This window comes from Acomys minous, assembly GCF_964271855.1.
Source record: "Acomys minous genome assembly, chromosome: 3".
Taxonomy (NCBI): Eukaryota; Metazoa; Chordata; class Mammalia; order Rodentia; family Muridae; genus Acomys; species Acomys minous.
Genome location: NC_140485.1, coordinates 53,147,369 through 53,172,785, shown reverse-complemented (window position 1 = coordinate 53,172,785; position 25,417 = coordinate 53,147,369). Strand labels below are relative to the sequence as shown.

Genomic DNA, 25,417 nt, shown 5'->3' with positions numbered 1-25,417 from the left:
CCATATGCAAGAGTAAAACTGAAGGGACAGAAGACAGTGATCAAGGAGAAGTGTAGCAAAGGACACATAGATGGGACAGAGTCAGAGATGGAGACAATGTCAGTAGGCAGAAGCCTCACCTGGGCAGCTCTCCAGAGCTCTCCAGCTCTCCAGGACAAAGTCTTCTAGTCAGAGGTGCTCAGATGTGTCTCCCAGAAGCTCAGCTTGTCCTAGAAGAGGAAGTTCACCATTACAGGATATTGGGCACAGAGGCAGAATGAGTACAGGGCTCCTGATATGCACCCAGGCAATGGCTCACTAGCATTAGTGAAAACAATCTCAAGACTTGGGGCTATGCCAGCTGGGGAGGGCTGCACTGGTTATCTCCTGCCTACACGGAAATCCCCTGTACCCTGTTGGCTGCAGGGGACCTGTATCTTCATCCATGCTGACCTAAGCTGATATTAGACTAAAGAGGAGGTGGCAGGCTTGGGTGGGCACACATCTGATGCCATCTGGGCTTCTGCTAGGACACCTCTGCAGCAGGACCATGCCACCAAGTCCTTCCCAGCATCACAACATCACAAGCCACCATCAGGGAGAAGTTTGAAGCAGGGAAGCCTTTTGGGTTTCCATGAAGATTTGCTAGAAGGTTCCATGAGAGAGTCCTCTCCTAGCAGTTGCAAAGGAAGCTGGGCTTACTCTGTGGATGTTTGTGTTGATCACATCTGTGGGGCATTCTACAGCCCACACTTGTTTACAGGCTATGTTAGAGAACAGACTCAGGAGAAAGTGTGTATCTGGTGGTGAAGTCAGGGTTGAGAGTCCTTCCCATGGGGATGGGAAGATTTCCAGGGCTCAAAACATCTGCTCAGATGCTCTCCCTCAAGGGAAAGCTCACTTGGGGCCAGTGAAGGATATGCTTAATGACAAATTCTCCCTCTTCCTATCATCTCTTCTTTTACTTATCCACTGATCCATCCATGCATGCATCTGTCCGTCCGTCCGTCCGTCCGTCCATCCATCCATCCATCCATCCATCCATCCATCCATCCATCTATCCACTTGCTTACCATGCTACCTGGCCTGTCTGGTGAAAATTCCCCAGAAATTGGCTCTGGTGGGAGAGGTGGGTCTGTGTGCACTCCCTTGGCAGGACTCAGCTTTAAAAAAGGGGAAAACTCTAGGAAGGGCAGAGGAGATGGCCTCCAGGTCTGATAAGAACATCACCCAGGGATAGTAAACTGGACACGATGAAGCCACCTGACTTGTCAACTCTGGAGTCATCCTGAGAGTTGTGGTTCTGCAGCTAACCCATGCTTGCCATGGGACTGAGGGGAGCAGGGCTGGGTCATGGTTTCCCAAGATCTCCTCTCCCTCTGCCTGATCCAAGGCCTGGTCCAGCACCATCACACTTGTCTATCATCCCAGGCCATGGTCCTAATCGTGTCGTGCATCATCTTCCTCTGAATACAGCTGCTAGGCTGGGAATGCGGGCTATTCAGGAGCCAACCCAGTGTTTAAGCGGAGTGGGTGGTTAGCAGCCACCTCCTCACTAGGAAGCCTCTGCCACGTGCATGCTATCTATCTGTCAGCACACAGGCCTCCCCATCTTCGAGGCCACTCCCCACACCCCTGCTGCCCCACTCCTTTCCCCTCTGTCCACCTGAAGAGCCTGTCTTACAGCTCCTGTTTACTTAGAAAATATGTTTTTTATCAATGCGGCTTCAGAGCCTGGGACAACCCCTGCCTTACCAAGTCCCTTCAGATGTTGGGAAAGTCACTCTGAGAACTGCAATGATCAGTTTTGGAACCAAAGGTGGCCAAAAGAATCCATCACGCCAGAGGAGAGGGAAGACTGGGGAGGCTGAGGCACTGTGGTCCCTGATGTCATCACACATCAAGAGAAGATGGCTGCCTGGCAGGAATCACTGGTTATAATTGGAGGAGGGGGTGGGGAGAACCGTGGATGCAGTGCACAGTCAGCCTGGGTACAGATAAATGGCTTTGCCCTAAGTGGCCCTATATTCAGATTGATTGTTCCAGTACTGTGCCAATTAATAGTAACCGTACTCAATTGCCTAGCACCTGGCTCTGCTTCTCCTGTGCTCTCTTGTTAAATATTTACCTAGGAGGTAGGTAGGCCCCAGCCACCCCTCCCCACACCCCCCTTCCATTACAGGTGCGGAAATAGGCTTAGAGATGATAATGGGGTTGCCTGAGTTCGCCTACTTGCTTAGTAAGATATTTCTGATCCAGACACAGGTCATTTAACTGAAAACCAGAGCTCCTGGCAAGATATTGTCCATGGGACAAGGCAGGGACCTAACCACCCACCTAGAGACAAAAGCCATGCCTTGGGCCCTAGCATTGCTGACCTGAGCTAAGTAGCTGAGCACAAAGTCTGGGAAAGCTGCTCAAATCCTCCACAAGGCCAGCAGGAGGCTGTAGGGGCAGGACCCAGCCCTGCCATCCCCTGACAGATGGGAGCCCCTAGGCCCAGAGAGGGCAGGGATGGGGCCCAAGGTTACAGTGCCCTGGGGCTTCCCTCAGCAGGCTCCCGCCTGGGCCAGACAGCTTTATTAATCTTGCCCCTCTCATGGCCCCAGATGGCAGCTCAGCCCATCTGCAGGGATACGGGCCTGGGAGGGGTGCTCTGAGTAAGAAGAATGGCTGGGTTCATAAATCACTCCTTTTGCCTTCAGTGCTCCCCCAAAGCAGGGTGGAGAGACCTCATCTGAGGAAATACATCCACGCCCAGCTTATCTGGCATACACCCTTGCCAGCAGAGGGTGCTGTGGTCCCGGGCGGAGCCACTGCTGGGACCCGAGTGGATGGATGGCTGTGGTTATCTCGGGTCTCCTCTTCTCTGGAGGAGCCTGCACCCCCTCATTTCAAACACTCAGCTCTAACTCTCCATCCCCTGCCCATTGTTATTGTCAGGAGGGAAGAGGCTGGCTGATTAGCTGCAAAGATTTGGACACCCAGGGTACCTCCATTTCCTTTTCCCTCTTCTAGTAGCTACTAGAACCAACGCTAGGCTTGGTTCAATGGAGGCAGGGGCTATGTTCTCCCTTTGCTACCACCACTCAAGCCTAGCGAAGATAATAACCCAGTGCTATGAGATCAGTGTTAATAGCCGCATCCTCAGAGTCCCTGGGCATGCCAGACAGAACACGGGTAAAGTAGCCCACCCAGTGTGTCTGGAGGGAGCCTGAAGATGGGGGGGGGGGCAGGGCCTGGAGGGGGGAGGGGACAGAAAAGGGAATGACTTTTGTTTTCTTCCTTCCTTCCTTCCTTCCTTCCTTCCTTCCTTCCTTTCTTTTTTTTAAATGTGAGCTGCTGCTGATGCCAGGGTCTGTAAGCTCACTTGGTATTCCAAAAAGCTCAGCAAAGAGCATGATCTTATCATGCTCCTGGGCGGGATGAAGCCATGAAGGCTGCAAGTGGCTTACAAAGTCCCAGAACTGGAAAAACTGCTGGATACACAGCAGAGAGGGCCACTTAAAACCCACACTACCATGTGAAGCGCTTGAGAGAGCAGGCCAGTTCTGGCCATCAAGTTTTGGCTGTGGCACGTTGGTGTGTGTGTGTGTGTGGGGGGGGATGAGGGCTTGTTTGCTCACTGGCTGTGCCTCTGGGCCTCTTCCCAAGACAGCCAGGCTGGGCTTGTAAACAAGCAATTGGCCTGAAATCCTGGGGAGTCTGCCCATGGGCACAGGGCAGACACAGTGAAAGGGGGGCGGGGATGGAAGCCTAATTAGGCTCCAGAGGGGGCAGCGCCTGAGGGTAGGGCGGCTTAGTGAAACTGAATTCAAAGGACAGCCTTTCCTGCTGGGTGCTCACTGAGCCATGAATGTTCAGTGCCAGTGGGGCAAGGCAGCATCTGGGAGGCCCCATCTCAAGTTTGTGAGCCCTGCTGGGTTTGTGGCTCTGTCTCTGTCATGGGCCCCTGTTGCATTCAGACACTTCCCAGGGCACCTCCCACCAGACCATCCTCAAATATAGCAACTTGGTGGGAACCGTCTCCCACTCCTTATTTCACAAGGCAGACACGTGGCCGGAAGGAACGGCAAGCACCATCAGCCTGCTGCTCTACCCTTTACCTCAGAATGGTCTTTGCCTTGGGGTGACTCACAGAAGCACTTGGCACACTGGCCTCACTGGGTTGTCCTGGCTGGGTTTTCCATGCTGGGTGGGGGTTATTCCTGTGTCTCAGATGAAGATGTGGGCTCATTAGCCCAAACATACTACAGGTCAGAGGAGGACCTACTGAGACAAAGTTCCTTTCTGCAGGCCAAGTCCTCCAGGCAGGTGACTCCAAGGACAGCCCATCTGCTGAAGTCTGTAGTCTCAAGCTGCACATCAGCTGCAGAAGCCTGGGTCCCAGGCCTTGCTCAGCTGGTCCTCTGCTTCATCATGGCTATGCCTCACTCACTCTAAACTGCTCTCCCTTCGTACCTTTCATTCCCTCAGAGCCTGGAGTTGGGACAAGACCCTTTGAAAGGCTTAGAGATTCATCCCCAAATACGTAGTGCTGTTGCTGGGGCAACCTGGCCCATCACACAGCCAAGATTGAAATGTTGAATGGGTTCACGGGTATTAAGGGGGCCTGGGAACTGAGAGGGCAGGGGCACAGGTCTGAGTGGGAGAGAGCCGGTAGGGAAGCCCCAGGAATTCATAATGGAGCTGTCTCCCAACCCCCATAAGAAAAGGCTCCTGGTCATCATTGCTGTGATGTGTCTGACAGGCTCAAACAGGTGACATGAGGAAGCCAGGCAGAGGGAGAGACAAGGAATGTGGTGGCTGAGAGACCATGGTGGGGTGGGCTACAGGGAGTTTCTGAAGGAACTCCCCACTTATAGATGGAAAAGGAAAACTGCATTTCCCAGTAAATTCTGGTGTTGTCTCACCTGTGTCTCATCATAACAGGTTTATCTTTATCCCTGGCTGAAACCCGAGGAGCTGATCAGAGAGGTGAAATAACCTGCCCAAAGCTGCACAGCTGCTAAGCGGCAGACTGCAAGCCAGTGCTCTTTCTACCCAGCCTGCCTGTCAGAAGCCATGTCAGGAGGCATGGTGCCAGCAAACAGGAGGCGTGCTCACCGTCCCAGCTCCCTTTCACAGATGGGGAAACTGAGGCCTCAATTAGCACCATCTCTACACAGCCAGTGGGTCTTAAAGACCTTCGGAGAGGACAGCCTCACTTTCCTGCCTCTTCAGGTGGAGAAGTCCTTTCTACTATCTAACCAAATGCTCACCAGTTTTGCATCAATCACAGCTGGGCTCTGCACCAATCCTTCTGTCTGGCAGCTCCCAGCCCTTCGTTTCATGCCCTCACTCGATTCTTACGACACTCAGGGAGGCAGAGGCAACAGTTTTATGGGGGACAGGAGTCCAGAAAGGTTAAGGCGCTGTGCTGAAGTGGAACAACTAACCCTGGACTTGCTTGCTTTGGCCCAGGCACGTGGCTCTCAATTTTCCTGCCAATATGCCGTAGTTCCTTCAGCCCGCCCTGCACCTTAGTGTTCTGTCAGCTTCGTTATCTGCCAGTCAGATTCTGGGGTGTGTGTGTGTGTGTGTGTGTGTGTGTGTGTGTCCCCAGAGGCAGCAGGTGCTTTCCTGGTTCAGAAGCAGCATCTCTGGGCCCTCCCTTCCCTCACCAGGTCCTCAGACTCACAACCAGCTTCCCACAGCCCAGGGCCAGGAACCACCTTAGTAGCTAGCAGAGTCGGAACTCAGGTCCGAGGGGGCTCGCTGGATAGTAAATTCAGGAGATGGGGTCCCTCCAGGGTAGCAACAATCCATTCTATTCATGTGACCCAAGGAGGGAGGGGGCTGTGACCATGCAGAAGAGGATGGACTGCAGGTATCCAGCTCAAATGCTGGAGGCGGCAAACAAGGAAAGAAGAGAGGGCCTGTGACAGAGCCCCTTGAAGGCCCAGGAAGGCCTTTGAGAGAATGAGTCATGGAGTCTGAGGCTCAGCCTAGTGAAAGGTAGGCGGGAGGGAAGCATGGCCCAGTTTTCTTTCTTTCCCATAAGAAGCACCCCAAGATGGCTCAGTGGCTACCAGGTGATGTAAGCCTAATGACCTGAGTTATCTCCCTGGAACCCGTGTAAAGGTAAAGCCAACCTCTGTAACATTGCTCTCCAACTCCATATGATGGCCATGGCATTACACACCCCTTTACATGTAATAATAATTAATAAAATAAATAAAAAGTAAAATCAGCAGCCTAGCTACACGCTGGAGTCATCAAGAAAGACATGTGGGGCGAATGGGTGGGGAAGGTGGGAGGGAGACAGACAGAGACTTAGACATGCAGCCAGGAGGCTGGTCACCATGCCTACCCACTCGGAAGCTTCCAGGTAGGGGAAGGTTCTGGCTCTTTCAGATAGAGGTCTAGCTAGGTCTCCGACTTCGTCCTGGCTTTTATCCAACATGCCTAGGACCAGAAGTGGTCCAGACTTCTGAGTTGTTTGGAGTTGGTGTTATTTGAATACCTCTAACCCCTGATACCCAAACCCCAAACACTAAACTTCTTGAGTATCACATGCGCTCTCAGGAAGCTTTGTGCTTCACATTTTCAGACCAGGAAGGATACTCCTGAGACAGGGGCTGCCATCATTGCTGTCATTTTCTTGGTTTCTTTATCTGTGCATCCAGAGAACAGAAGTCCCCATTTGGCTCCACTTCACATGGCTGACAGGTGGGAGGAGCTAAGGGAATGGGCAGGAGGGGACTTGAGGGGACAAGAGTGGAGAGGCCAAAGCTTGTGAAGTGATGACTTCCCACACTGGCAAGTCATACTTGAGACTCTGCTGCTATCTAGTTTGGGCTACAGCTATCAGCCCTGCCAGAGAATGTCACTGTGGAGAGCCAGAGTGGAGCAAAGTGGGCCTGGCTCTAGGACAGTCTAACCCCAGAGAAAGACTGGGCAGGAGTTGGGGTTGTACCAGTGGCCTCCTAATTTTAAGGTACAACGGGGACTCAGTTTGGACAAGAGGATTAGACGTGAGTGTAGGGAAAGGGACTGAGGCAACAATGGCAGTGTCAACAGTGAGACAAGGTGACACCTATGCTTACTAGCTGCTGGACACAAATGTCAACACTGCACCTAGCACCTCATTTAATTCCCGTGACAATCAATGAAGCAGGTACAATTATTAGGTGCATTTTACAGATCACAGAGGTGAAGCGATGTGCTCTGAGTAGCACAGCTCTTGAACTAACATTCAAACCCAGGCAGCTTGGTTCCATCTGACACCTAGGCTGGAGCCGTGTTTGTGGTATCTCAAAGCCTGGCAGGGCAAGGCATGGAGCTGTCCAAAATTAGAAAGCCCACCACAAAGATCCAGAGTCTTACCACAATCTGTAAGGAAAGAGAAGCCCCTTAACCGGAGAATTGTCTTGATTCTTAATTGATGTGGGAAGACCCAGTCTACAATGGGCAGTGTCATTCCCTAGGCTGGGCAGCGAACTGTGTAAGAGTGAAGAAAGCCAGATGAGTGGAAATAATGGGGCAACATTTGGCGCACTGGTTTTCCTTGCTCTTGACTGTGAACGTGGTATGGTCAGCTGTTTCAGGCTCTTCGCTTCTGCGAGTTCTCTGCAATGGTGGACCGTAACCCAGAATTATAAGCCAAATAAAATCTTTCTTCCTTAAGGAGCTTTTGGTTGGATTGCTTTATTGTAGCAACTGAAATGGGAGTAGAAGAATGGTCAAAGGCTGGAGAAATCCCAGTGTGATCTTCTCTCCCGCTCATCACCTTGTAGGACCTCAGCTGTTCTGAGCCCAGGTGCTCCTGCAGCCCCACAGGCTATGGGGACCTCCCGGTGTCTACCCGGGAGGAAGAAGAGAAGGCCACCCGAAGGGACTGTTAGCCTCACTCCTTAAGATGAACTTTAGTCCATGCCCCTGGGCCACACCTTGAATTCTCAGGTCCCCCAGGGCATCCTACAAGGCCAGCAGGCTTTAGAGTGGTCCTTCTGGAAGTGGACATGTGACCTGCATATGCAGTGAAAAGGCCTCATCCTTTAAAGTGCAAGGCCAGCCCAACCATGGACCTCAGCAACACGTGCATACTCAGCAGGGCCAGGGTTTAAGAGCTAGTTTCACTACAGAAGAGAGAAAACAACAGGTTGTGAATGTTGAATCTTGGTACTGTCCACCCCCACACAGGGCTCTGTGTGTGTGTGTGTGTGTGTGTGTGTGTGTGTGTGTGTGTGTGTGTGTGTGATATCTTAGCTGGGTAATGAAGGTCACACACAGGCTCACATGCTTGTACATGACAGCAAGAGTATTAGTCTCCAAGAATGTGTCCCTTGTAAGCCCCCACCAGGTGCTGATGGAAAACTCCAGGAACACCACGCCATGCTCCAAAACAGGCAAAGTAGGAACTTTCTCCCATTTCCCAAGGATGCAAGGATAAAGGGAGTCCACAGTCAAATTTAGACTCCAAGGTCAGCCAGCTGCTTCTGGGATGTTGCCAAGCCCTACCTTCTTGGTCTTGGGACCCTGGCAGCAGGCTCTGTCTCTGGTCCTCCATCTGAATTGTATCTCTAAGTCCACATTGATGGTCCTCCTCCCTTCTAAATGAACATGTGTGTACATGCAAGCGCGCGCGCGCGCGCGCACACACACACACACACACACACACACACACACACACACACAAGAACCAACCTCTTCCTCGTATGGGGCCTGGACAGTCCCCTAGCCTGGGGTTGTGACTCCCAGAGGGAGGCAGCAGCTTTTCTCATTTAGGGGCTCTGAATGGGGACATCACTGTGCAAAGCCACTTACAAAGGTGTCCTTAAGAGAGCAGGGTCCTACTGAGACCAGGAACCTCTTCACTGGGAGAGGGAGGGTGTGAGAGATGCTTCATTTCCTCACACTGCCTGGTAGTTAGGGGACAGGAAGACCCCACAGGCTCTGAGGGCCTGTGGGGGTTTCCAAGGACCACAGGAACAGGGCTACACTTTGGCTGGATGCCAGGGATGAGGAGCAGGCTTCAAAGCAGGCCTTCCTGAGAGGGTCCAGTCCTGCCTGTGGGTGCTATGTGAACTTGGGTAAGTCATTTCATGTCTGAGCCCCATGAGGTGACTCCAAAGACAGCAGAGGTCTCAGTACTTGTCTGCGGCAGGAATGGCTGCTGAATGACGGACCAATGTGTGACCGGCCACCCCACCTGCCCAGACCCTTCTGTCCTTCTACACACTACCCTAAGATTCTCTCTGCTGTGCACTATGCATGCTTTTGGCTTGGCCTTATCTCAGAGGGCCCTTCCCAGCTCTGTACCCACTAGTATATCTCACTGCTTGCGAGAAGGCTCAGAGAGAGCAGCACTTCACTGACCAATGCAGAGTTTCAGCCTTGAGTGTGATGTCTGCTGCAGAGGGGGGACCCTGCGAACAATGGGAAAAGGAAAGAAGAGGTGAAGAGGGAAGGAAAGAGCTCGCTATATGGGCCTCTTTCAATGAGCTCTGAGCTGACCTTGGCTAAAACCCTCTTGGGAAGCTCAGGACCAGCTGCACAAACTGCGAGGCCCAATAATGAGGAATGGCCCCAGGTTCAGACACGGTGCATCCCTGTAGCCCCAGCACTTGGGAGAACAAGGGAGGAAGAGTGTGAGTCCCAGGTTAGCTACATTGTTTGAGTGTAAGCCAGTCAGGATGCCTAGTTAAACTCTTCTCCTTTATGTTATTGAGAGATTGGAGGATCCATCTGAAAGGCAGATAGACTTGTCCGACACCACACAGCATGGAAACAGCTGAGTTGTGATCTTACACACTGAATCTCACAATCTGTCCCTCCTCAGAGGCTGCAGATCCTACCGAAAGATACACAGCACCCCCACATTTCTGCAAATCTGGGGACATTGGCCAGAGGTGAGAGTGAGAGCATACAGTTGCCTCTAAATCTCCTTTTACCTCATACACTTCTGAAAACATTTTTTAAAAAATCCATCCACCGTTGTTTAATGTCAAAGTCAGAGCTGATGCTTCCAGATCTGGGATGTGTCTGGGCATCATGGGAAGCCTAGTGCTAACCCTGAGTTGGGAGGAGCTCCCCAGCTCTGTGGGGACCACCCCCACCCCATCCCACTTGCAAAGCACTGCCCCCTCAGCAAGCCCCCTCCCCCCAGCAGCTTGCACTGCCCAGCTGAGGTCAGGTTCATTCCTCCTCCTTGTCTCCCTCCCTCAGGTGACCACAGACCCAGCGGGCAGGAAGCCTCTGGAGAGGCAGCAGGACACTGGCTGTCATTACCCTGCACCTGCTGCAGGCAGAGGAGGTGTGATTATCCTGCGTTGACAGTCAGCTCCGCTGCCAAGTTCACTGCTCCTTAGAGCGGCTATGGCGGGCATCTCAGGTGAGTGGTTGGGTATGGGCGAGGAGCCTCTGACGGTGAGGGCTGGAGCACAGCTTGGGTTTGTGGGTCTGCTTTGCAAAACTAGATCTAAACATAGAAAGCCTGGTAGTTGTACTGTTGTCCTGCTGTGTGTGTGAGTGGATGCCCATATTCATCTGCGCACGCATGCGTGTGCCTGTGCGTGCGTGCGTGCGTGCGTGCGTGCGTGCGTGTGTGTGTGTGTGTGTGTGTGTGTGTATGTGTGTGTGTACATGCACAAGTGGGCACCCAGGGGGCACTATGGCCAGTGGACATGTGCACTTGTGTGCTGTTCTCAGAGAGGTGCAGGTCAGAAGGAGCTGGGCATGGGGTAGAACAACTGCCTGTGATTTTCAAGGTCTGCCCAGGTCCACTCTCAAATCTAAGAGAGCCGCCTGCTCTGAGGGCCCAGTGCAGTGGCTCCTATTAATACTAATTAGGAGAGATTAGGGTTCCTGTCACCTCTTAAGTGCAGAGAACAGACTTCACAGAGCCCACCTGCCCTTCTGGCTCCAGCTGGTGAGGTGACTTCCAGGTGACCACAGGTTGCTTGTACTCTCCACACCATCCCTCCTGGACTCTGGATGCCAGGGTTGTCAAGTGCAATGGAAGGGACAGAAGGGACATGTGACAGAAGTTCAAAGTGTTCAGGCTGCTCTGCTTGCTTTGCTTAGGGGAGGAGATAGTGAGTGAGACTGGGTCCCTCAGGGGACCGAGTAGCAGATGAGCCAGAGGAGAGAACCCTAGGCCCCACAGCAAAGTGGTTGGAGAGGCTGGGGCCTTGTTGCTTGGTCCCCCCCCCCCCCCCGGTACTTTCACCCTCCGTCTTGCCTTCCTAGAGTTTGTGTCTCTAGAGACAAACACCAAACACGGACACTCATTTATTTCCCTCCCAACAATGCAGGGGGCTCTCCGCTTTCAGGGGGTATGGATTCCCTGAAAATAGCAGAGTGGCTGGTTGTCTTACCTGGTGGGGACGGGCTCTGTCCCTCCTCTTGGGGACTTCAGACTGAGTGTGAGCATTCAGGAAGAGCCTTTCTAGAGCACTGGTACCACTGAGGGCCAGCCAAGCAGGCCTACTAGGCTCAGGTTGCATCTCAACTTCCCTCCCAGGGGCTAATTCAGCAGGATCTTCCCTGGCCTGGGCCTTACTTTCCTGGCTGTGGAGTATCACACTGCAGAGCCGTGCCAGGGAGCACCACGGAAGTACACATTCAAGGGCATGTAGGAGGCAGGTGTTACAGTGCCCACTTCCCAAAAGGAAAGCAGAGACCCAGGCTCAGGGCTGGTAGTGCCTGAGCCTGAGTCTATGAGGGAGGCGAACCTGGTTCTAGGCCGTCATAAGCCTGGATAAGATCCCTATATAAGACAAGGATTCGGTAGCCTTTCATATGATGACTAAGTGCCAGGCCAGTGACCAGGGAGCAGGGAGATTGCTGAGAGCCCTTGGCAGGCCCCTTCTAGAGACCCAGGCCCAGCCTTGCTCCTGGTACAGCTCTAGGCACTTGGTGTGCAAGTATAGGGTCTGGTACTTGGTAGAGGCATGAATGAGGCTGCCTCTGGGTGGAGCTGGGTCGGCCCAGGAGCAGAATGGGAGCTGAGGACAGCACTGGGCCATGGGGCTCCTTTTGTGTTCAGCTGTGTCCTAGGCTTTGCAGACAGAGCAGTAGCCATGCATGTGTTGGACTCCAAAGCCTGATTCCCTCCTGCATCTCTGGTGACTGTGAGCAGCAGCAGCAGCAGCAGCAGCAGCAGCAGCAGCAGCAGTAGCAGCAGGTTTTACTGAGCCCAGAGGACTCTGCTCCTCTTCTGAGAGTTTCCAGAGAAAAGGTCACTAAAAGGGAAGAGCTAGACCCAGCAGGTCTCCTGGGGCAGAGGGCTGGCTACCTTCCCAGGAACCAGTCAGTCTCCCCAACATTCACTCACCCATGCCTGGCTGTGGAAGGGACCACTGCTCTCCCCAGAACTAAAGTAACAATGTACCCACAATGAGATACCAAGATGACATGATGCCTCCAGCTAGTCTCACTTGATCAGCATCTAGAAGGAGACCTGGGAAGACATATGGCCAACGTTAAACCTTGTCATCCTGAATGACATACTGGGCATAAGTTGGTGCTGTTTGAGCCGAGGCCACTCGCTGCCTTCTCTGTGCCTGTTTGTTCATTTGTGCCCTGGGGTCAGTACACACTGACCTCACATGCTGAGGGCAACCGGGCACACAGAACAGCTCCTGGCCAAGGGGGAGCTATAAAACTCTTTGACAAACAGGAGGAATGTGTCGCTCAGAGGGAAAGGCATGCAGACCGGGGACTGCTAGGACTGTGAGAGAGGCCTGAACTCTCGGAAATCACTCCCTACCCTATGCCCAGGGATAAACTAATAACACTGTTGTGTGGTGCACTTCTTCCATAGCTGAGGGAGCTGAGGCTGGCAGTGTGAAAGAGTTAGCCAGGGGCCCAGGCACGTGCCCTCAGGTTGTACACTGGGCTCCAGGAGACAGCAGGGCAGTGAGTAACACATTTCCGTGCTGCAGGTGGAGACTAGGGCTGGCACAAGGACACCACTTTTCTGGTCTACTACAGTGTGGCTGAGCTAGACTCACCAATGCCAATCTGGGTCAGCCCAGCTCAGAGGAGTCCTGTCTGCCCCTTGTCATGCTTCCTTGCAGTGATGGTGGTGAAGTCTTATTCAGTCCTTCTGTAAGTTGCCTTGGTCATGATGTCTTATCACAGCAATAGGAATGCAACCAACAGAGGGGGCTTCCGGGCCCCTTGGAGCACACTCCTCCAGCCCCATTCCTCTCACTAGGCTTTGTACTCCCATCCAAGGACTTATCTACTGTAGCAGCTTGAATGAGAATGGTCCTCAAAGCCTCATATGTTTGAATAATTAATCTCCAGTTGGTAGAACTGTTTGGGAAGGATTAGGAGGCGAGGCCTTGTTGAAGGCAAGCCTTGAGGCTTCAGAACTCTTTCCCTGCCATCCCTGGTGCAGTCTCTAGGTGTGAACTCTCAGTAGTTCCTGCTGTCCTGCATTTGCTCTGCCGTCATGGACTCTGACCCTCTGAGACCAATTAAACTCTTTCTTTTATAAGTTGCCTTGGTCATGGTGTTTTATCACAGCAATAGGTTATCCACCCCGTGTTTACAGACTCCTCTTTCCCCAGGTATACCAAGAGAAACACAAGACCCCAGAGGTGCCTTGACATCCTGCCACTGTCATATGCCCAGGACCCTGGGACTGTTGGAGATCTATGGGCTATTAAAGTGTGACAAGAGCTCTTGGGTTCTTTAGACATTGAAGAGACTCCCACCCCCCCCCCACCACCACCACCAAAAAAAATCCTGGAACCAACCTAAATCTTCCCAGCTGTCACCCATGAGACTCTGGGTCTCCGGGCCATTTGAAGCCTCACATTGTCACAAGTCTGCAGAGCCATCAGCTTGCCACTTTTCAAGAACCCCAACCACGCCCTCTCCCACCTCCAGCCCCTAGCCAAGCCCATCTCCCTTCTTGTTTCTGATTCCAAAAGAAGCACTTCCTCCAGGAAGTTTCCTTACAGCCCTGTCTCTTTACAAGACTAACTCTCTGGAAGGTAGGGCCAGGTGGCTAGCCCAGTCAGACTCCACTTGGTAAATATGACCTGAACAATTAACTGGGTGTTATTAATTTACTGGGCATGTGATGGTTGTGTGGTCTTTGGCAAGTCACTTCACTTCTCTGTGCTTCAGTTTGTGTTTGTTTGTTTTAACCTGCTCAATGAGGACATTAAGGGGTGCCTTTCACTAGTCCGCTGTGGGGCTGAAGGCACACAGCACAACCCATAACATGTCTGCCATTGTTAATGTATGTGTGTATTAGGTTGTCATAGAGTCAATTGCAGCCGCAGTAGGGAAGGACTCACTGCCTAGTGCTCCTCTAACTATGTCCATTGACATAACAGGTATCTGATTCTACGTGAGGGTGATGTTTACCAAGCCCACTCCAAATAAGAGGGTGCTGAGTGCCAGGTGATAAGCTCCTGGCTGAGGCACACAACAAGTGCCAGAAGCCTGTGAAAAGCAGCAAAGTGACTTTCCAAACAGTCTGACCTCAGCTGTCTTGGTTGGAGTGAGCTGTTCACTGCTAGAGGTTTGTAAACAGGGACTCAGGACCACCCCTCAGAGAGTCAAAAGAGATGACCTGGGCATCCTCCCAGCTAGGTGACTTACAAAAGGACAATCCCCCACATGCCCGCCTGCCAGCCAGCTCAGACCTTTTCCCTAGAGAGTTACATGTCTGGGCCAAGTGAGGAAAAGGCTTGAAGCCATCCAAGGGAGGGGACTGGTGAGTAGGACAAGACTGACATCTTCTAGCTAGACCCACAGCCCAGCACAAAGCTGGCGGGAGTTGCTATGACATTTGAACACACACACACAGGGCCAGGGCCAGGGCTGCCTTCAATGGGCTCTGAGCCAGCTCACTTTAGCCTAAATTAGTTCGAGCTGTGGCCGCATGGAGAAGAGAGACTGAGCAGCCCTTCTTGCTGCCGCCCCCATAAAGCAGGGCTGGCACTCCACCTGGCTGCCCCTTTTATCCTTGACTATTCCTAGCTATTGGGAGCTCTGCCCTCCCTCTCTCTTGCTAGTGCCCTAAGAGCTAAGGCTCAGACCACCTTTTACAATGTCCCTCTTCCATGCCGTGGCTGGACTCCCCAAAAGATGAGTTCTGAGATCCTTCCCCACGAAGAGCCTGGTCTTGCGGGGCCCCTCCACCCTTTCCCATTCCCTTGACTCAAGAGCCCAGAGAAGGAGGCTGGCGTCTTAAGGAAGGGGCTGGCCTGGGGGCTTCCTCTGCCAGCCCCCCTTCACCTGTGTTAGTACTTGGTGAAGAATGTCCCCACAAGCTAATGTGTTTGAATACTTGGTCCCCAGCTAGAGGAGCTGTTTGTAACCTTGAGGTTTCTAAGCCCGGATGTGTCTAACCTGTGGCCCGAGGTTCACATGCATGAACTTTGTAGATGACAAGGCTTTGTCACAATATCCAAAGACTTGTCATGATATCTAAAGCCTGTACCACTTCCAGCCTGATCCACCGACACAGAACAAGCTGAGCTGCAAACTCCTGCTACCACAAAAAAAGGCCTGGCTGCCGGACCTTCCCATCTTATGTGTATCTTGGTATGCATGAGTGTACGTATGTGCACCACACCCGTGGAGTGCCTGTGGAGGCCAGAAGAGGTTGTCTGGTCCCCCAGAACTGGAGATGGTTGTGATCCACCCCATGTGGGTGCTGGAACCTAAGCCAGGTCCTCTGCAAGAGCAGCAAGTGCTCCTAACCACTGAGACATCCATTCAGCATCTCCTGATAATAACTTTCATAAGATATCTTGTCTTACAAGGCAAAGAGCTGAGATGGATTCTATTGGGAAGAGAGGTTTTGTTTGTTTGTTTATTTGTTTGTTTGGTTTTGGTTTTTCGAGACAGGGTTTCTCTGTGTAGCCTTGGCTGTCCTGGACTCACTTTGTAGACCAGGCTGGCCTCGAACTCACAGCAATCCACTTGCTTCTGCCTCCTGAGTGCTGGGATTAAAGGCATGCGCCACCATGCCCAGCAGGAAAAGAGTTTTATGCAACAAACAGTTTAGGTGGGGCCATGAACATGCCCTCCCATCCTCCATCCCAAGCCCTTATCCCACATCACTCGTGCTGTGAGGTGGTTTACACACAGGGCTTAATTTAAAGCTTACCAGAGCCCTCCCTAGTCGGACACTCTGAGAACTGGTTCAAGGTCTTCCTGTTTGGAAGCTGGACCTAAATTCTCAGTTTGACAGCCAACACCACAGGCTGCCTCCTGCCACTGATGTAGAAACCGATAAACTCAAAGCCATTTGTTCTTTGTCTACTGCACTACTGGAAAACAAATGACATTCTCCAGGAGCAAAATCAAATTGTCACAGGGACGCAACGCTGGAGACTAGCATCTCTAACGCACAGCCTGAAACTGGGGGAGCACAGATTGCACAGAGCCATTGATGGCTTCCACCCGTTCACCGGCCACGGACTTATGCCTCACATACCACTCTGCTCACTGCTGGAGAGAGACGGGCAGAGATACCCATAGTCCTTAGGAGAGGGCAAGGAGGATGCTGGCCAGGTAGGACCCTCTGCATCTTCCAATATTTGTGCTGTCCACAAATGTCCCACCCCCTTGTAATTTGGGATCCAAGCAGTGAAAAAGTGTCCCACTACCACTTCTGCCTACAAGGAGACCCTACCGCCTCCCTGAGTGACTTCCATATTCAGAAAACAGAGCTGGGCCTGGGCCGTGGCAGTTAAGCCCGTACCTAAGATCCAGGGATAATGGTATTCCACTTAGACTTCAGTCTAAGAAGGCAAGAAGGGGTTAATGAAAGGTCCAAAAGCCACTAGGGCAGAAGTGGGATTATGCCCAAAGTTTTAGTCTTTAGACCCAATGAGTCATGTGATCAGAGTTCATGTGTTCTCTTCAAGAGGATGCTATGTGACTCTCAGGTCCCCAGGCATATGTTAAGGGCTCAGGGTAGCATCTCATGAATAAATGAATGAGTGTGATGGAAAGCAGAAAGCTGTATGCTATCTGGAATTAGGGGTGTGATTCCCAGTTCAGCACCAAGGTTTGGGTGCCTGGATGAACAACCAGTGCACCGAACTCCACCTAAAATGCTCCAGTTGGAATCTAAGGGCTAGCAAGATGTCTGACCAGACAAAGGTGATGGCCACCTGTCTTGGTTACTTTTCTGTTACCGTGATAAAACACCACAACTGTGGCAACTTGTAGAAGGAAGAGTTTATTTGAGCTTATGGTTTCAGAGGGATTGAGAGTCCATGACCGTCAAAGGCGGGAGGTGCAGCAGCAGGCAGACACAACAGCTGGAGTAGCAGCTGAGAGCTCACATCTTAAGCTATAAGCAGGAGGCAAAGAGCAGACAATGGTGCATGACTTTGAAACCTCAAAGCCCACCTCCAGTGACAAACTTCCTCCAGAAAGACCACATCTTCTAGACCTCCCCCAAAGAGCTCCACCAACGGAGAACTAAGTGTCCAAATGCCAGAGCCTGTGAAGGACATTCTCACTCAAACCACATGAGGACCCAATTCAGTCCCCAGAAGCTACATGGTAGAGGGAGAAGGCAATTAGGAAGACTGTCCTCTGACCTCTACATGTGCACCTACAAGTGCATCTACACACACACACACACACACACACACACACACACACACACACACACACCCTCCACCTCCACAGTAACAACAACTAAGATGTAAGTTGGCATCTAAATATTAATGGCATTGGCATATCTCACCAACGGGCTGTGGTAAGCACAGTAGATCGGCACACCAGTTCTTAAAGAAATGGATTATTAAGTGTGCTTCTGGCATGGAGGGAGGCCCCTGGGCATGGTGGAGGACCACTGGGAGAAGTGTGTGGCCGGGCAATGACTAGGGAACAACATGGTTAAAGCTAGGACTGGTCTTGCTCTCACTTCACAGATGACAAACTGGAGGACAGGGAGGCTGGGGTCATTGCCTGTAAAAACTGAGGGAAAAAAATGCAGAGGCTAGGCAGGTGGGTGGAGCATGCAACCCCAGGACTCAGGAGCTTCAGGCAAGAGGACGGGGGTTCAAGGCCAACCTGGTCTACACCGTGACCATGAGGTCTTTACCTCAAAAGCAAAACAACATCAGCCAACATCTATAACTCAGGGTCTGCCATGAGGCTTGCAGTAGGGCATTTCTGAAATCCAAGCATTAGGAAAGTAGAGGGAGGAGGATGGTGAGTTTGAAGCTGATAGTGAGAACCTGTTTCAGAAGCTAAGTGACAAGCCAGAACACGCCAGGAAAACTCTGTAAACAGTTAGGGAATGAAGTCAGTGGCCCAGCCCCTCACAAGGCCTCCCTCAGAAGGCCTCCCTCATGCTCTCCAAGGAGCAAGACAGGGACTGAGAGAAGAGCCAGTCGGCTCCAGCTGAAGCAGTTTTGGAGGAACTCTGTCCCAGCCTCCAGCCAGTCCCCATGGTGCACCAGGCTGGCCTGCTCTGAGGACTCTTGTTCTGTGGTTTCTATCTCTGCCTTCTGCATGACATTCCCACAATCTCTCATCCAGTATCCTAGCTGGTTTTCAAACCCAGTTCCTTAACACTAAGGCTCCAATTTACTCCAATTTATCAGAGGCTCTGATGCCAGTTGCAGAATGATTTAGTCTCAGAGACCTGCGCAGAGATCTTTAGTAGGGCTCTTCCTCCTCTAGGGCATCTGGAACTCTGAGCCTTGGAGGGCAAGGACCAAATTATGTCAGACCCACGTATTTAAAAAAAAAATGATGGAAATTAACAGATCTTGCAAACATCCCCCCATGACTGACCAGAGTTGAGCATGGGGAGGGAGACTCTTGGGAGAGGTGGAGGATAAAAGCCCAGAGGAGGTCAGAAGAGCTCCTGGAGGACAGGGCAGAAAGCCTGAGTATAAAGGCCCTAGTGCCCAGTTCCCAGTGTCTAACAAGCCGCACATAGCAGCCACTCAGGACCTAGAGGCTGGATCGGGGGTGAGCAGACCATGAAAAGCTAAGCACACCATATAAGGCCAGGTCTGTGTGGTGACTCAGATCTGGAGGGAGAAAGGGGGGGGGGAGAAGGGGGGCAGGAGTGTGTGCATGCATGCTGGTGGAGAGCCAAGCGGTTTGTAGGTTTGTGGTTGACCAGCACCAGGCACGGGGCAGACCTTAAGCAGCCCTTGACCACAGCTGCCTGGCAGCAGTGTGCTAAGCCATGCTTTCCAATCTTTTCATTTTTCCACAGAGCAATCTTTTTTTTTTTTCATATAAAATCCTACATCACATCCTAAATGCAGGACAGAGCTGTTGCTTTCAGGTTCTCAGGAGGGGGTTATCAGGCTGGTCTGTTCCTCTGGGACTATTTTCCACCCCTCCTTCCCTCCGTCTCTCCTTGACTGGACTGAGTTGGTCCTCTGAGAAGGGCCCATCCTAGGCCTGGGTCTTCTGAGGCTCAATCAGGTTTCTTTGCTATGAAAGGGGGGGGGGTGAGCCCTTTCCAGTGAATGGAACTTAATCCAGGCCCTGAGGCGTTCAAACAGCAGCATGACCATTAGGGAAGCAGAAGGAAGCTCATGAGAGAAAGCCTGGTCCCTCCTGTGGATCTGGGGGTGGGGGGCATGGACTGCGCAGTGGAAGCCTCTGGCCTTTTCAATGCTTTGATCATTGAGTCCTTGTGCTAACCCATGGAACAGTGGGGGCTGCAGTGGAGGACAGGGTGACCTGCTGATGGTCTCAGTGGCAACAAAGATGACAGTGGAAGTAGCCTTTCCCTTAAGACCAACCCGGAACTCCCTTACCTGGTAGCTGGTGTTGGGGAGCCTGTGCAGGATTGCACACCCAAGGAGTTCACCAGCAGGGAAGGCAGAGTCAGGAGGGCTGGCTGCTGCAGGCTTGAGGCTGTCCAGCAGGTGTCCACCTATCGGGGAAGCAAGAGAGTCCTGACTGTCTGGCTGATGTCACCACCTCCCCTTCCAGTCTACAATGTCCTTGGGTTCCTGGGAAGCACTACAAGGAACTGAATCTGCAGGAGCCTGGGGACAGATAGGACTCACCACCAGGACCCAGCTGAGGTATCCAGCCAACAATCCAAAGGCTCAAAGGTATGCACACATGGTGAATGCGTGTATGCACACCAAAGTACCAGAGCAACATACCCCGGAGAAGCACATCACCAAGCTGCACAGAGCAAAGTGCCTTTTAGAAGAGTGGCTAACAAATGTGTCCATTCACTCATGTAAAATGTAACCTCAGAGGTGTGAATTAGTGGAAGTGTGGGGTGTTGGAGCTCCTTGGAGAAAAGGCCCTTGTTCATGTGAGAACACATTTGTGGTATGCATGCAAGTTAGCTTCATGGTCTCCTGTAACCAACGAGGAGACTGCTACCTAGAGCATAGGAGCAACTTTATTAGAGTCACACAGCAAATTGGTGGAGCAAAGCCTGATCCTCAGTCTCTCCTAACGCATGGCCCATACCCTACGAGGGGGGCCTATTCTTTTGTAGTTGTCAGACTTGCAGCCCCTTGAGCAGTCCTCTACCTCAGTAGGAGCCTCCTGGACATTCTGTCAGGAGTGTGTGGCTTCACTTTTACCTAGTTACGAACCATAACAAAGAACTGCTTCCCGTCTGTGTTTGAGTCTAGGCAAGATGTGGGAAGTTGTGTCCAGCAGCCATGAGCATGGGAGGCAGGCAGACCTTGGCCATGTGCTTGGACAAAAACATTTTTTCCCAGAAATGGAACCCTGGGCAAGTCAAGTGCCCTTTCAAAGCCTCAGTTTCTTCATTTGTAAATAGGACGGATAACAGTATGTCTCCCACAAGGTTGCTGGGAGTTAAAAGGCTTCATTGGTCTTGAAACCCATAAGAGAGCATTTGGCATGGAGCAGCTGCTCAAGAAATGTAGGCAGGTAATAGATTGTGTGTGTGTGTGTGTGTGTGTGTGTGTGTGTGTGTGTGTGTGTGTAGGTCGCATATGCAGTGGAGGTGAATCATGCATTTGGGGGGCTCCCTGGTGTCCTGGCAAATGTTTAGACACACAGTAACTAACCTCCTCCAGTTGTTCTTCCCTCTGCCCCAAGTGGCCCTCTTACAGCTCACCTCGGCCTTCATCTGGCTTCCCTGGCCCTCCCTCTGGGCTACCAACCCCTCACCTGCCAGTGCTGTCCTCTACCCAAGCCACCAAGCACCACCTTTCACCAGCCAGCAAAACGCAAATGTCATTAGCACTCCACAAGTGGGTGAGCACTAATGCTGCACCAGGAGGCAGCAGGTGCTAAGAACTGGGGAGGATCTAGGAAGCCCATAGGGGGATAGTTCCAGATTGTTCAGAAGGGCATTATGAAGGAGCAAACAGCTGCAAGAGTGAGGGCACCAGAGAAACTGTCCCTGAAGCAGGCAAGTCATGTGCCTCTGAATGGCACTCACTATCCCCAACCTCACTTCAGCTACCGCGTGTGCCTGTCTTTCAGCCTCTCTGCGGAGTCTCTTGCCAGCCTTCCTCTTCTCTCTGTGTACTACACGCACTTGAAGAGATTTATTTGGGGAGGTGGGGGGGCCCTTGTCTATCTGCTCTTATACCCCTCAAGCCATCTGAGACCTGGGGTGGGGTTTTCCTCACGGAGAGAGGCGGTGGTAGCAGGGGATGGGCAGTGAGGAGTCAGGGTTCGTCTCAAGGCTGAGTTAGCTAGCACAGATCCCTACCTACAGATGCCTTGATCTCTCCAACTGTGAAAGGCAACCCGTGCTCTTTCTCTGCTTCTGCCATCTCTTGGGGCAGTGCAAAGGCTGAACAGAAGATGGGAAACTCCTGTGGTCCACATGCTATAGGCTTCTTGTTTACTCCACATGGCAGTGTCATTCCCATTGTCATGGTTGAGACACTGAGGCTCAGAGAGATCAGTTTAGCAGACACAGTTGTGTATGGCTTTATGAACTGGTCACTGTGGGACGGTGCCACCATGTGTGTTGAAAACAAACCACGACTAGAAGATCACAGTTGTCACATGCGTGTATGTACCTGGACACAAGGCAGTAAGGATGGGCATTTCCAAGTTTGAGCAGAACCTGTGGTGCATGTGGGTCATCTTCGTCACAGAGTGAAGCTTCCTGATCCAAGAAAAGCTGGCTGGAGAGGGTGTGTCCCAGTGGAACATGGCACTGGGGTGTGACAGTCCCAGGCTCAGGTGCCCCCACAAGCCACCCAGCCTCTGTGAACTGAGTCTCTCCTCACTGGTTCTCATAGGCTCTCACAGGTCTTGGTCTATGTTGCTGCTCAGCCTTACAATGTCCTTAGCTCAGCATCTTCACCCCTGGGTGTCCTGTCCAGCCTAGGGAAACTAGTCCTGCAGGTGGGTGCTGGTATATGGGGGGTCTGCGGCCACGTGTAGGGATGTTTACAAATACCAGGAAGGAAGAGGGTTCCAGTGGACCCTTAAATCTCCATTCTCACCTTACCTTCTGTGTGATGATCATGGCAGGCAAGACTCTTTCGGGGGCCTGTGGAAGCTCTGTGCAGACGCTTCTGAGGCAAAGTGGAGATATACTAGGAACGGCTGTGGTCCTTACCCCAGAGGCCATCACAGCCCAAAGAAACAATCCAAAGTTCCCAGTGAGCCTAGACCAAGGATCCAACCATGCCTTTATATAAGCCCCTTTCTTGCTCCTGAGCCTCGGTTTCCCCTTCTATAAAACTGAACAGTAAGCTGGAGCTATATCTCAGTGGTATAGAAGTTCCCTTGTGTGTATCAGGCCCTGCACGATTAAAAAAAAAAGGGACATTCACTACAGTGAGGCCCACGGCCCCCCCAGTTCCATGTTTTGTTTTCATTACCTCCCCAGAACAACCTGCCAGAGACCAGTGGCCCTTCAAGCAGCAGGAGCCGAGGGGACAGGCACAGGCAGGAAAGTTTGAACAAGAGGAGAAAAGAAAGAAGCTTGTGCCTGAGCTGTTGACCAGGTACAAAGGTCCTTGGGAGGGGAGAGAAGCATATAGGGGCGGGGGGAGAACTAACAAAGGGATGGCAGGAGGGATGATGGATGGAAGGAGGGAGGGAGGGAATGAGGCAGGGAGAGAGAGGCTGGGCGCACTGATGCGCACAGAGGGAACGTGGCCTTTCCCTAAGTGTCAGGGCTTGATCTCAAGCTCAGTCCTGGAGGAGCCTGGAGGAACGTGATCTTCACTCACTTGGAAAGCATTAATTGAATACACACTGTATATAATATGGTGGGACTCCAGAGCATATAGACACTTTCCAAGGAGCCCCAGAACCCAAAGGAGAACAGCCCAAGTGTGGGACAAAAGGGATGGTTAAGGATTATGTGACTGAGTTCAGCCCAGGAAGGCTTCTCAGAGCAAAGGGCAGATTTGAATGTCTGAGGATTAGAGGAGGGCATTGTGGCAGAGACAGGCTAAGAAAGGCATGCCAGCGCCCAAGTATGGAATAGGTATTCAAAGCCAACTGCCAAGGTGGCCAGCTGGGGATGACACAGCCAGGGGAGGGAGGCAGAGGAAGTGGCTTAGGTCTTTGAATGTCAAACTGAGGATGCTGAGTTGTGTCCTTAGGCAGTGGGGCACTACTGAGGGATGCAGTGCAGAGGTGTGCATTGGAGACAGCAGGGAGCCCAGGTGAGTGGAAACAGGGGGTGAGAGGATGGACAGAAGATGGGTGGGACCTAGGAGGGTACACATAGAGAGGCCCTGGAAGATAGGGGCCTTGGAGGAACTCTAAGGCAAGCCAAGATGAAGCAGAGACCTGGTGGGAAAGAAGACAATGAACCTGTGGTATTCACAGCCCAGTCTATCTCTGCCACCAGCTGTGTAGCCACAAGCAACCATTTCACTCCTCTGGGCCTCAGTTTCCCACTCTGCTCCTCATAAAATGGGAATAAATTGAGCCATCTCATAGGGCTAAAGAGTTCATTCATACACTTTGAATACTCACTTACTGTGAGTGCTGGGTGCTGAGTGCTGGGCACTGGGTGCAGGGTGATGTGCTTTTGATTTTATTCCCAGCTTGCCTTCCCTCTTGTAAAGAAGGACACTGATGGTCAAGGTCAATCAGCCAGCAAGGGTTGGCCTCTGTGGGCCTCATCAGGCCTCACATCCCAGGAGTAGCAAGTTACAAGCAAATAAACCATGATGACTCAGAGATGTCTGATCTTAAAATATTATTAAAGAGAAAGACTGTTGTATGACTCTGTACAGCCTGTTTATTAAACTCCAGATAATAAGTAAAATGAGTTAAGTTAATGAAAAACCAACCTTCGGGAGGGATCACATCACCTAATGGTGGTCCATAAACATCAGCATGAAAATTTAAAACACGAGAATAAATATGGACGCTAGCAGCAGGGGAGGCTACGGGAGAGCAGGCATTGATTCCAGCGGTTCCTCCTCACTCATGGGGTCTTCGGGAAGTCATAAAGGAAGGAGTTATTTCCCATTGTTCACACACAAGGATGCTAGGTGCTGAATTTAAATTGTCTCTGATTCCTAATTAGTAAGGATGAAATTAGAATCTGGGAGGATTGGAAAGGGCTGGGGAGCCTCTGCACACAGATTTCTTTGTTTTACAGACCAGCAGCGAGAGAGAGAGAGAGAGAGAGAGAGAGAGAGAGAGAGAGAGAGAGAGAGAGAGAGAGAGAGAGAGACAGACAGACAGACAGACAGACAGACAGACAGACAGACAGACACAGACAGACAGACAGAGACAGAGACACACAGAGAGAGAGACAGAGAGACAGAGAGAAAAGAAGAAGAAGAAGAAGAAGAAGAAGAAGAAGAAGAAGAAGAAGAAGAAGAAGAAGAAGAAAAGAGGGGGGAGGAGAACAGGGAGAGAGAGGCAAGAGACAAGGAGTGGGATAGAGGGGAGAGAGAGAGAGTTGAGAGAGAGAAGAGAGAAGAGACAAGAGAGGGGAGAGAGGGAAGAGGAGAATGGGGAGAGAGGAGGGAGATAGGGAGTGGGAAAGAGGAGAGAGAGAGGAGAGAAGAGGGGAGAGGAGAGGAGAGAGGAGAGGGGGGAGGAGAGAGAGGGGGAGACATGGAGTGGGAAGGAGAGAGAAGGAGGGGAGACAGGGAGAAAGAGAAGGGAGAGAGAGGAGAAGAGGGGGAGAAGAAAAGAGAGAGAACCATTTGAGCCACCCAGGAAATGTGCACATGTTGATCGCCTGTGTAGAGGGGCTGAGCCCATGTGCCACCAAAGCTCAACCAGGAAGGAGCCACACTCTGGGGACCTTGTATTCATGGCTGAGAGGCTGGCAATGGCTCAGTTTCCAGCCTGGGTCAGTAGCTCCCTGGGTCCCAGATGAGGCTCAGTGTATGTATCTGTGTGTGGGGTGAGTAGATGTCTCTAAACTCAGTGGGCTCTGACACAGGCAGGCAGGCAGGCAGGCAGACAGACAGACAGACAGACAGACACAGACGCACAAAGATGCACACACACACACAATCATAGGGACCATCAGTGTCATACACAC

General features: G+C 51.9%; 1 protein-coding gene across 3 annotated transcripts in view; it reads right to left on the bottom strand.

The window, feature by feature from the left end:
- TSPAN18 (tetraspanin 18) overlaps positions 1-25,417 on the bottom strand; it is a 137,216-nt gene that overhangs the window by 22,119 nt on the left and 89,680 nt on the right. For 2 of the 3 annotated variants that reach the window (XM_084777649.1, XM_084777650.1), the window contains exons 3-4: positions 19,743-19,861; positions 120-209 (exon numbers count right to left, since the gene is read on the bottom strand). The gene's annotated coding sequence lies outside the window, so the exon portion shown is untranslated. The remainder of the gene's footprint in view (positions 1-119; positions 210-19,742; positions 19,862-25,417) is intronic. The other variant, XM_084777651.1, reaches the window with a different exon arrangement.